The sequence below is a fragment of the Hylaeus anthracinus genome, unplaced genomic scaffold (genome assembly GCF_026225885.1).
Source record: "Hylaeus anthracinus isolate JK02 unplaced genomic scaffold, UHH_iyHylAnth1.0_haploid 11989, whole genome shotgun sequence".
NCBI classification, from domain to species: domain Eukaryota; kingdom Metazoa; phylum Arthropoda; class Insecta; order Hymenoptera; family Colletidae; genus Hylaeus; species Hylaeus anthracinus.
The window spans coordinates 14,055,745-14,068,897 of NW_026534337.1; the positions used below are offsets into that span (position 1 = coordinate 14,055,745).

The 13,153-nt window shown below is 39.5% G+C and overlaps 1 protein-coding gene across 20 annotated transcripts in view; it reads left to right on the forward strand.

The window, feature by feature from the left end:
- The window catches only part of LOC128887757 (putative transcription factor capicua), a 56,955-nt gene that overhangs the window by 15,150 nt on the left and 28,652 nt on the right, over nt 1-13,153 (forward strand). For 7 of the 20 annotated variants that reach the window (XM_054144012.1, XM_054144032.1, XM_054144034.1 and 4 more), the window contains exons 1-2: nt 4,917-6,250; nt 7,132-7,336. The exons of 2 other annotated variants lie outside the window; for them this stretch is intronic. The gene's annotated coding sequence lies outside the window, so the exon portion shown is untranslated. 11 more of the 20 variants (XM_054144014.1, XM_054144017.1, XM_054144021.1 and 8 more) reach the window with 8 other exon arrangements.

Here is a 13,153-nt window from a genome sequence, read left to right on the forward strand (position 1 = left end):
TATATATGTACGTGTGGTGCTGTATGCGTGTACGCATACACCGAGCCTTTCTTACTTTTTCCCTTTTCGTTTCTTACGATGTGCATGCACGCTTATGTATGGATTATGCGCAGGGCTGTATTTAGAGATGGGCAGAATTTAGAGATGGGCAGAATTTTGTTATTCTTCATTCGATAGATGACGAATGAAAATAGTATTTTTCGAATCAATTTTTATGTAATCAACGTGAAGTCAAATTTCATTGTGCAATTTCAATTGCAATTACTTCGTGGATTGCGAATACTTCTTAAGGTCGATTCAGACTATACGACACGGACCGTCACGTTCCGGCAACGACACGACAAAACATTAAAACACGCGTTTTAATGGAACTATTCGCACTATTCCCGTTGATGGAACATTCGGGTTGGTGTCTGTTAAGTGTGAATAGTTCCATTAAGACGCGTGCTTTAATGTTTTGTCGTGTCGTATAGTCTGAATCGACCTTTACACTGACCGTATATCAAAACATCATCCTGAAATGAAAAATACAATTTGCCAAGGAGTCTCGTTTTACTCAAACAATTAACTCGTGAAAGCGAATCACAAGCCTACGATCGAGTCTGTTTGTTACGAAAAGTATCCACCTTTATGAAATTCCACTTCCATTTACCGATTTTTACTCTGCATACATTGGTAGCCAATAGCGAATAGTATAATACGCGCCTGTATCAACTCGGGCCTGCATAGTGCTAGCTCTGTGAGATGTAAATACGTGTGCGCAGGTACAGGTATGCGTGCGTTTGCGCGATGCACGAGCCTCTTACAAACGCTTACGCACGGGATACGCGAGGCTACTGTTACGCCAGATGTCTACTACGATGCATGCGTAGATTTTAACGTATGGTCATGACACTCGACAAAAAACAAGTGCCTCGTTTCGAGAGACTAGCCAGCCAAATTACACTGAAACAGAATCCTACATGGGAATTAAGTCCAGGGAAATTAATGCAAGGTCTACCTTCTTCTTTTATTCTATGTTGATGTAAAAGATGTTGATCTAAAAGAATGAGGTAAATTTTTGTTTCATAGTACTTTATTGAAATAAAAGGAATTAGGACTAGAAATTAACGGAATAAAAATGACGCGAACGTGGCAGGAATCATTCCGATTCGTGGCTGGTATTATTCGAAGGCTTTAAACGATGAATAATGATGTTGACTTCGAAGTTGCTACGTCTAGGCAAGCAGATGATCATCTCTTGAAAGCAGTTTGAGCATCTTGAGCAAATATTTATAGTTTATGAATAGTTTGTAAATGCACCCGAGAGAAGAGTTTGCGCGAACACATTAACAGCGGCAAACTAAATAGATAACATTCGAATTCAACGCGAAACAGTTATTGCGTTAATAAGATTGCGGGATATTGATCAGCGTTTTATCCAAGATATTTCAATTAAAAGGTTGACCAAACGGTGTTAAACGCAGTGAATATTTCATAACGTCATCGTGTACAGAAATTAAATGATATTTGTGATAGTCGACGAAGCTTGGATCGTGAAACAACGTACGAAAAATAGTTTGCAATCTCACGTGGAAATATTTCCTACGTGCTTTCCATGTGATACGTTGAATTTTCTTATTATAAAGTACACCTTTCACGCATAAATCACGTGTACTTCAAACTTTATGAAACTATCGATCACCATTTAATACCAATGAATTAGTATGCGCTGCTTGTTCCGCGAAGGGTGAATCAAAATAGATTTAGTTGCCCTTTTATCGAGGAATTTCAAAGAAATACGTTTAATTGTTTTCCGCACGAACACTGACACACATCCCGGCCGCGTTATTATTAAATCGCATCGAGTTAAATAACACAATAATAATTTTATCGGCGCTCGTTTATTAAACAAATACATTCGTCGGGTTTCGTTCTCGCGTTCAAACACGGAACTGCCGGATAGGGTACACACCGATCCACGTACCGCGATTATTTATACAAGGGTGTGTTTGTTGCGAGCACTGTAACACCGTTTGTTTCGAAGTACACGTGAAATCATCTTTCTAGAAGTGGAACGAATTGAAGGTAATTGCAGAAAGCGAAACGGAAGCTTATCGACGTTGCGTTGACGAGTTATCCTCGTTCGCAAACGGAAATCTAAGTACTCGTTATAGAATTTTTTGCGAGAGTACTACAAGCGCGAGTCATTTGAAATTCTTTAATAAAATCGTAGACTACATCTGCTTGCCTTTGGCGTTTTTTACTGTCTACGGTACGAGTGGAATTTATTTGCAAAACAGAATTACGATCCATCGATTACTCAGCCACAAAATTGATACAAAACATCGAACAACATGTTCCTTTATTATAAAACAATTTACCTGTACGAGTCAAAAAATATCCCACTATATCTCTCAGAAATCGTCTAAAGTTTGTCACAAGGAAAGGAGAAAACGAGACACATTTTATCAATGCGATAATCGTCAAGTGGCGTTATGCATTGACCATTTCAAGTCTTATCATATTGCGTAAAATAATTAGATTTCGTCTCTTTTATTAGTATCAATAAACAACGATCTAAAAAAAAAAAAAAAAAAAGATAATAAATTGTTCAATTTTCGAACATTTTCGTACAAACGAGAAAAGTTTCGGTGATAGGTACAATTTTGCGGCAACGTTTGTTTACAAATCTTCATCGATCCGAAGATGTAGAATACGCCTATGCTTGCCAAGACCAAACATTTTTTTACACCCTGTACGAATTGTCCAGTTTTCCGTGTGATATGCAAATTGGTTAAATGTGGGACGATTGAGGGACCGTAGGGGATAGACACACCGACGAATTCCTTGTAAAGAGGGAGGTGGTGAAGGTATTTACGCGTAGCCACGGGTCCGCGGGGAGCATGGCTACGGTCCTGAGGCTACAGTCCGTCGGCGGTGTAGTCGCTCGGCTGGTGTGCGTAGGTGTGCTCCGGGTTAGAGGCTTCCACACGTACGGGTTGGCCGCTTGCTTCTCTGTGAGGGAGATCGTTTTGTATGGTACACGTACGCTGGTGTGAGTCGGGTAGCGAGTTCTGCGAGAGAGCACGATGGCTTTGGCGCGAGTGAAACAGCGGCTGTCAGTGAGTGTGCGCGCGCCGTCTCGGATCGCTCGAATCGGTCAGCGATAGTGATGGGATCAAATGTCTTATGAGTCGCGGTTCCAAACTGGCTAGACTCGAATCAGAGATGGGGCAAATCCTTAATTTCTTAAGGGAAAAATTAGCGTTATTTACGATCGGAATACCTTCTAGAATTAAAATATATATATATAATATTAAAGCGAGACAACATATTTGTCTTTATAATTAAAGTTGCTTCGTGTGTGTGTTATTGGGTTGGAGCAAAACAAAATCCATTTAAATTTCGTCCCTCAAGAGGTTAAGTGCATACTTTCGAATAACGAGTACGAGGTAAATCAGTTTTGAATGGGTATTTATTTGTAAATACGATTTTTAAACATTCGTGTAAACCAAACATCGTTACAATTAAATTCGTAGTTCTAAATGTTATTAAATTTGAGTGTACGTCCAAACGCTAACGGTCGGTAAAGTGTTAATATGACGCGATTCCTGTTTGCACGTTTTTCAACGAGATGGCTCTGAGTTCGAGGAGTTTAATCATAAAATAAAATTATATTTCAAGTTAAACGAATGAAGCGCGGCTCGAATAACTGTTCGATAGAGTGCGGCAAATAAATTGCTATACTATACAATTTTACACAACTTCGATTCAAACCCTCTAAACAAAAACAGTTTCCTCAACTCGAATCTAAATCAACTCTAATCACATTTTAAATTCTTTCGAATAATAATTTTTAAACCAACAAATAAAATGGTAAAAACATTATAACGTAATAACTAAATATTTACATCGCATAAAAATCGTATTTTCAATGTTCGGGAATGTCATAAAAGAGAGTAACGGAATGAAGACGAGGATTGTACATGAAATATCGTTTTTCAACGGCTATAAGTGTAAGGATCAAAATAAAATGAGCATTAAATAAAATTGATGGTTGTAATACATTTATATTGCATCATATTCCTTCATCGAACCGATTCGGACAACGTCTGAAACATTTGTCCCTGTTGTCGGAAACATAGGAGACAATTAGGTATACTAATACTGATGAAAGGCTCTGTATATACAGCTGGTAAATTTTTATCAAAAAACTGAAAACAATTATTAATTAAATAATTTGTCCAATATTTCTTATTTTGTATCCAGTTTTAACACCATTAAAACAATATGATATCTCTATAATGTATGTAGGATAATAGTAATAATATTAATATTTGATTTGGCACAAGTGTATATCATTTTTGGCCATATTTTATTTACTATATATTTCTTATATTCGATTGTATCATAAATGGATGAAATCCGCAGTCCAATTACGAGTAACACTCTACCCGTGTAACGTATCAGGAATAGTGGACTTGACTCGGATTCTAACGTATTGAACTTGATCCCATCACTAGTCAGCGGTGTGTTACGCGGCCCATGCGCGTGTATCCGTCCGCATGTACTCGACGAGAAGATATGAAGCAAAGGCGGTGATGGAGAAGGACGAGGAGAAGAAGGTAGTAGTAGCAGTGGTAGCGGCGGCGGCGGTGGTGGAGCCCGGTGGTGGTGGTGGTGGTGGTAATAGTACGAACGGAGTAGTATAGTGGGGTAGAGTGTGTGCGTGTTGCCTGCTCGGTTATATGGCTCGACGAGTCACAGCCAGTTCAGTTGAACAACTGAGTCCATACGCGTGCATATGACAAGAAAGAGCGAGAGCTGAAAGAGAGCGGAATCGCGGACTCCAGTGAAATAGAAAGAGAAAAGCTAACCACGGAGGCACGTAATGAGAGATGTCAATAATTCGGTTTCCGTAAACCATGGTAAATAAAAGTGTATCCTGGAGTGTGCACCGCCGAGGACGTCATGACCGTGTCGTAGTATTGTAGTCGCCATCTCCTCCCGATCGGTCGTTCGGTCTACTGTGACGGATTTTTGTGACGCGAGTGCACGCGCATTCGGTTTCGAACCGAGTCGACCGAAAATTAGCAGCAGTGGCAAGGGCAGCACAAGCCCCCGGGATCGTTGGTGGCTATGGTCCCCGGGAATTCGTGTCGATTCTTACGTTCATCGTCGATACCCACGGTATAGGTGACACGGTGGAGTGGCGGTCTACGAGACCACGACGACGGACAACGGCACAACTACAACCGAACAACAGCATTCACAGCCCCAGTGTATACGTGCACGCTCGTATACGTGTGCGTGGCTACGCGTGCGCGCGTCAACGTCGCTGAGAATGTTCCATTTGAGTGCGTGCTATTCGTTTGCTCGCTCGTGTGCTTCCTTGTGGAACGCAGTTACGTGTGCGTGGCCAGTGTACGTGTATGCACGTGCGCGAAGCTCTTGCATTATGTGTCAGTGACTCTCGAATGCTCGTGGTAGAGAAGTGAGGTAGTTTCATCGCTGTCACGAGCATCCACTACCTGCCCTAGGAGTCTTACTATACTATACGATGCCTATATCGTCTCTCGTCTATTTATACGACGACCATACACGACTCGTACTTGCCTCTCCTCCCTCGCCTTTGCTCGGTCACGATCCTCTCTCTTTCTCTTAACCCTCCTCCCACCCCTCTCTCCCTCGACACTCCTCTGTCTTTCTTGTCTTCTTTCTCCGTAGTTTCCTCGTCTTTTTGTATGTATCTTCTTCTTCTTCTTTTCTCTCTCTCTCTCTCTCTCGGTTACATTAACTCTGCTATTCCCCCCACCAGTATTCCCCTCTCTCGTATCGGCTCCCTTTCTCCCGCCACTCTCCTCGCGTCTTTCTCTTCTTCTGTCTCTTCCCTCGCCTCGTGACGACATCCGCGGAACGAGCAAGCGACTCGACTTCGGCTCGACTCGACTCGAGGCGACTCGAGCCGAGAGACCCCGCAGCGCGGCTCAGTCCGCTCATACACCCTCGTATCCCCACGTACTTACGTACACGCGGAATGTGCTGGCCAGGAATTCTCTCTCTCACAATGGATTTATCGTGTTAGTGAGTAACAGCGACGTGCGCGCGATAGTGTGCTCCGTGAGTTAGAGACGACCAGAAGACGCTGACCAGAACGACCGACGACGACGACGACGACGACGACAAGCGACGATCGGGGAGGACGACCAACAGAAAAAACGTGCGCGTCCGGCTTAACTCACGAGTCAAGATGGAGCTAGTAGACGCGGTACGTGAATTTTCGCGAATTCGTGACGATTTTTAGTGAGAATCGGTGACGTATTAACCTGGAGATGATAATGACAGATGCCTAAAGAGTCTCGATCGAAGGGCCACTCGAAATCAATGTTTCGGAAACTGGTTGCTGGTATTCTTAGTTGAGAATAAAACTCGAGTGGCGCAAACAAAAATTACCAATAGTGGATACGTACGATGGGACTCTTTAACACGTAGATTGCCGTGTCACCCATGTATGTGTTTCATTCAACAACTAAAAAGATTAATTCTGAAAAGTTTACATCAAAGGAGATGAATTTAAACGAAATTCATGAATTTTGACGTAGTTACAAAAATAAATACCATGATAAATGTTTGATTACATAGAGTCTACGGTAGTCTAAATAATATTTAATCTTAGCTACTGGTGAGAATAGTGCTCCTAGTGTACGCCATGTAAAAATCGTCGCAATCTCATTTCGCGTTTGCTCGTTACCGATGTCCTATTCTTTCCTCGCCGATCTCCTATCTGTGACTGTCATTCGTGCCGTATTTACACTTTTCGCAACACTTTGGAAATATCAGTCGCAGAAATTAATTCTGTGCCTTTAGATTCTTTCCTTCTTCTATAGTTGAATATAGAGCCACAGAATTAATTTCCACCACGTTTAGTTTACTTTCATTTACGTTTACTTTACACATTTTTATATTCCTCTTTTGTTTTTCTTCGAGGATCACCTCGTACCCTAAGCTGCCTCCCGTAACCTCTCTCGTTCCGTTAGGCGCGTAAATAATTCACTGGTGGATTTTATCAAGCGTGTGCGCGCATACCGATGGCCGCTTCGTTCGATGTGTTTTCTAAAAGTGTCTGTGCATTGTCGAATGCGTTTCCAGAAATCCAGACGATAGTGCTCGCACGTAATACCGCGCGTTGTGATTGATTATGCTGCGGCGAGACTACCTGAATGGAAAGTAACTCAATCGGTGACTTTGGATAATAATTAAGCAACCATGGTACTGTGCGCGCGAAATAGCCGTAAATGTGACCAGCGGCCAAGGATTATCAATTACCTGTAATCCTTAATGGTGCCAAGCCCTAGTAAGTGTTACGCATTTTATCTGCTTCTATTCCGTGCATATATGCGGGGTGTTTGGTTTAAATCGGAATAGTTAGATATTTCACGAGGGGATGAAGCTACGAACAAAATGTTCTTACGGAAGTTATTTGGTTCGAATGGACGAACTGTATGGTATCAACACGTTCACTGCCAGACTGATACTCTTGAAAATTTCTACCGCGATTTAATTTTGTTTACAGACTTTTGGAAACTGCGTAACGAAACATTTATTTTTGTACTTAGTTCTGTAACTTCATCGAAATTCAAGTATTTCATTTGCATTCATTTCCTATGACGCTTAACTTTCAGAATTAATAGTTTTCGTTTTTCAATGAAAAGCGCTGTCGCCTATTATTTAAGTGACGTGTGGCGATCAACGTGTTAAATAATATTGTCGTTTGTAAAGTAATGGAGGGGATTCAACAAACAAATTAATTTGTTCTACGAATCTCCACCGCTACTATACTTACATCAATATCATGTACGCCACATCATTTGTCTATTTGGACCGAATAACTTTTGTAAGAACATTTCATTCACAGCTTCATTTCATGAAATATTTAACCACTCCGATTTAAACGAAACACCCTATACATAATATTAGCCCTTTCTTTAGAACTAATGCACATTATTATTATTTTTTTTTAATTTTTTTTTTTTTTTTTTATTATAAATAAAACGTAATGTAGTCTATTGTAGACTCACACTGTAATATGTAAAATTTTGTACAGTGCACGTTTCGTCGTGGAAATCATATCGTGAATCGTATCTAATCCTCTATAACATAATGTCTTTGATTAACAACAGTGAAAACAATTTCCGTACGTTTCATTCAGGAATTTTTTTCAAGATTCGTCGCGATACTTTCTTATCTTATCTATAATAAGCAGATATTAATTCTACTTATTATTTAACCATGCGATAATTTCATTTTTGAAAGATAAAAGAATGTTAATGCAGTAGCGTGTTGAAATGAGGTTGTCAAGCTTCGATACGGGATAATTTCTTTTAAGTTTTCTTGTTACATTTGCCGATACTATTGGCAAAAAAGAAAAAAATGTCGTTCATAGTCCACAGTATCATTTTCTACAAATTGTTGATAAACTTACTCTTTCATTGCGGCATCGGTGATAGGCAAAATGGTTTTCTAGAAAAGGAGTCTCGAATAATAGGTAAACGATTACTGATTAAAACTTGAAATAAATAAATAAAATAGTCCAGCAGAATATAACAATAGCATAACAGTTTTTTCTGAAACCTGTTAAATAGCACCTTTTCAAACGCTTATAGAACCGTACCATGTATTTACTATTTAGCGTAAGTAATTCTGAAATATCTAATCATTTCATGGTAGGAATAAGTAGCTTAGGCATTTTCTATAATTCCATTTTCAATGGTTCAACTGTTCGATATCGTTTAAGTGAAATGAAGTTCAGTCGAATCAATCATTAGCCGGAATTTTACAGTTCAGATATGCATTTATGTATCTTGAACAGAGTTGTAGGAATTAGTCGTTAATTGGCTGCTTCGAATCTCGTAAGCGTTAAGAGGAGCGTTACGATACTAGTCGGGCTTACAACGATCACGTCGGCGATATCTGCATCGTTTACTGCAGTGTTGCTCAAACTATGATCCACGGAATCATGAGAATTCGCAAACAGGATGTCTAGTTCGTGTAAACCGGAGAAAAATATTTTCTGTACTCTTTTATTCTTATACAAAATTTCGTTAAAAACGAACAAAACTACGTTCACTTAGAATGCGTCAGTGTGGAAAAAATTAAAAGTTGCACGAGAGTAAGTTTCTTCGTAAATGAATAGTAAGTTTACCTTAGAAAAGCACGAAATTGATATCTACACCTAATATATGTATTTCTCCGAGTTGAGGTATATGTACACATTTCTGTTCTAAAAGTGAACGAAAGTTCAAAGTTGATTCACACAATCGCCGATAAGATTGCAAGGATGCACACGTGCATCGGCATCACGCCGCCGTAACGTTGGTAACCGAAGGCGATCGTCGAATATTCATTGTCGAGTTCGTTGATACGTCGAAATTCCTAATTGCGTCAAGATTTGTTTTCCCGCTCGATATATTTCGACAAATGACTCATTTCGTTGGACGGTTCCATATGTACGCATTCATTATTCCCCGAGGAATCGCAACAGAATAAATGTTATCTTTCGAGGCTTCGAGATAATCGCGTTGCATCATTTTTACGAGACGATTGACTCACAACGGTTAACAATCGAATTTCACCGCGGAGTCGTCACCTCGTGCTCACTGGAACGCGCAAAATAATTGTACATTTCACTTTGGTTTGTCCTTTCGTTCGCAGGGAACCGTTCGAGAGAATTTTCGTTTGTTTGATCGTTGGTTTCGTGAGTGCAGGTCGAGAACTTGGAAAATATTTTCGCGCCTTAACACGTTGGTAGCCACGTGATCCAGAAATGGGTGACAGGACTCTTTATGAAGGAATTGAAAAACTTAATTTCAAAGGGGAGACAATAATGAAAATAATTCTGGACAGGATTCGTGAATTTGACGTTAACAAAATAAATACTACGACAGATGTTAAATTATCTAATTTCCGATAGTCTCGAGACAAAATTTTAACTTTATAACAATTTTCACGAGATTTAGCTTGGCAGCCGACCTTAAGTACCGACCTTCCAAGTCCTTATCCTGAACGGATTAGCGCGTTCCAAAATAAAGGTCACGACCTTGGGGTGGAAAAAGAGTTGCAAGTTAGTATAAGAGTTGAGTATAGACAAACGTGTAGAACAAACATTTATTTCTATTAATACATTTATTATCAGAACTTAACAACCGAAGGAGTACGTATACTTTATCTTGCATCATTTTTACCTCTCCAAGGCCGAATTGTTTTGTGTCGACTGAAAATGCCCGTCTTCGACTGAACATAGACGTAAGAAATTTAATCGAGTATAGGGAACGTTTTTAATACATCAGGCACGTTATCCATCCTCTAATCGCGGTTAACGGTTCAGCTTAGTGGTATTCTATTGTCGAATTTTAGGAAAGCAACGATATTTCACCGCAGGATAAGATACGAGCACAAAGAAAACGTAACGTCTCAACTTCGAGACAGGAAACGAGAATATCAAATTTTTATTTTCATGTGCAATTACATATACAATTTTCATGTACAATTTTTCTGTAGCTTGTATCTCCGTCGTTAAACAAGTGAATTATTTTCGCGAATATTTTGGATTTATTCGAATGTAACCACTAAAAATTCACAACGATGAAAATAATATATTTGTGCATAAATCAGCGAAATGTTACAAAGGAAACCCGATACATAAATCTGTTCATTTCGCGGCATTCGCGTTGAATAAGGGACAAATGTGCACTGATAAGGGAAAAAAATTGGTATCTTGGTTGCACAGGTCACGATAAGACCGCCTAATGATTTTTTATGCCAATAGATTTGTGTTTGAAACGTTATCTCTGTGCCGACAACATCAAGAACATCTGCTTTTCAAACGTATTTTGATATATTGTTTATATGAACCGGGTCGGCTGCATCGAGAACGCAGTACAGAGATCTTTTTCCTCGCTTAGCTCGTTTCCAAGGGAAGAACATCAGGGTTCACGAAAGTTCACGGTACACGAGAATCCTAATCGGTTCCACGTTATCAGTCGTTGGTAAACGAACGAAATACATGTTATTCCTTCCGGACAGTAAATCCTAAATATCTGTAATCAATTATTCAATTAATCGGAATAGTTATCGTCGTACTTACATAACGGGCGAGATTAATAATTAATAAGATCAAAGATCGTTGCAACGTACATTTGCCAATACGTTTTAAATGACAAACTGTTATTCGCTGCCATTCAAATACAAATCGAAAATTAGAAACTGGGAATCTAGGAAATTTAAGCACGCCTACGCTTTCTTGCAACTTTTTCTACGACTACTACTTTTTATATTGACTATATTCGAATGTCATCTTTGTTTCTGTTAGTTTTGCAAATATCGATTTTTATTGCTAGCATGTCCGTATGGGAAACGTAGCGCTTGTAAAATCAACCAATCATAAGAAATTATTTAAACTAGCTCATCTTTCGAGATACTGATATTTTATCAACCTTTTATTATCATCGGCTCGATTTTAATATTAATTTTTATCTGTTATCCATATTCACGTGCACGTTCAAAACGAAACATTTCTTTGGAAACATCGAACCCACCACTTGATTTAGACAAATTTCTTTGATAGACACAGAGGGTACGAATATACACTCGCAAGACCGACTGTATATTTCAATCGACCGCTCTCAAAATGGATTCCACGAATAATAGAATTTTTTGTTCGTAGATAAATATCCTGCTCGAAGAATTAATTCACGTATATATTGAAATATCCCAGCAGTACGTGCCCGCGATACGACAACAATGAATGCGACGGCATAAGGAGCCTTTAACATATTGTATTAATAGCGTTACCATCGCGTGTAACGCACAGACTTGCGAAGTTGTCGCTTGCTATGCGCGCATTTATTATTTCCTTCAACTCTGTTCGGCTTACGTTTGTTAATTCGATGCACTGCGGCCACTATACATATAGTTAGTTGCTCAGCCGGCCGCCGTCGATGAAACCGCGCGATACGTTATCATTGCGTTTTTTTCCCCCCTCTCGTTCTTTTTTTTTTTTTCTTTTTCGCCAGAGCGTCGTGTTAATGACTTTTCTTCTTGCGTAGCGTCGTTGCATATTTCCAAGCGATATCGATAAGCAACCCCAACTTATGTCACATTCCTTTTATCGCGAACGGTCCGTCTCGTTGTTCCTTCGCTCTCCCGGCTTTCAATGCTGACCCTGTGTGTTGCCTTTGTGGTTTCACTCGCGACCTCTGCCTGGCACCGTAGTAAATATGGAACTCCTGTAACCGAGAACCTGCCCTACACTTACAAAAACAATCTTGTCCGCTCGCACGCGCCTTTATTTGACCACGAACGCGCTCGTTTCGAACGATAACGGAACCGGGAGTAACACGGCCAGAGAGTTTCGAGGGATAACCACGTTACGGAGGCCAAGCATTAACCGTTTCGACGGATAGTTTTGTTTACAGAGAAGAATTTATATAGTTTTCGTAACTGTAAATATTTTTATTCATTTATTTATTTCGATACATACGGGCATAGCCTATTATGAAATTAATACAATGTAGCAATTATAAACAACCACAGTCGACAGACGTCTAGACAAAGAAAAATTTACAAACAAGCAAACAATCATAACAGAGTTATCGCCGGTGAATAGCAGAATTGCCGATCAAATGTTGATATTTTTGATGAGTTGTAAGGTACATCTGAAGCAGAGAATTTATTTTTCGCAGCCAATAGTTGTCGATAGTACTCGAACCCTCTATGTCTGTTTTCTTAATTTTTCGAAAATATTTTAGGTACGTTTTAACCCTTTCGACCCTAGCGGAACATGTATGTCCCAGTGAATATTTCTGGTTGCCGAACAAAATTTGATGCAATTAATTTCTAAAAGATAACGAATGGTATAGAAATAGAAAAAAGTTTGGTCGATAGGATGAAAAAGTACATCCGGTCGTTTTTACAATTCATTTCACAGAGAAATCTTTGAGATTTCTAATAATAATTATTATATAATATAATAATCAAAAATAGTGGTTGCCGTTGTCGGATAGTTGTTACATTGTTAATTATCATTCGTGCAATAATCCGTCGCGATTGTCGCATCGGTCAATGACCATAAACCACATTCGTAATCCGCAATCGTGAATCAGTAATTTGTAAT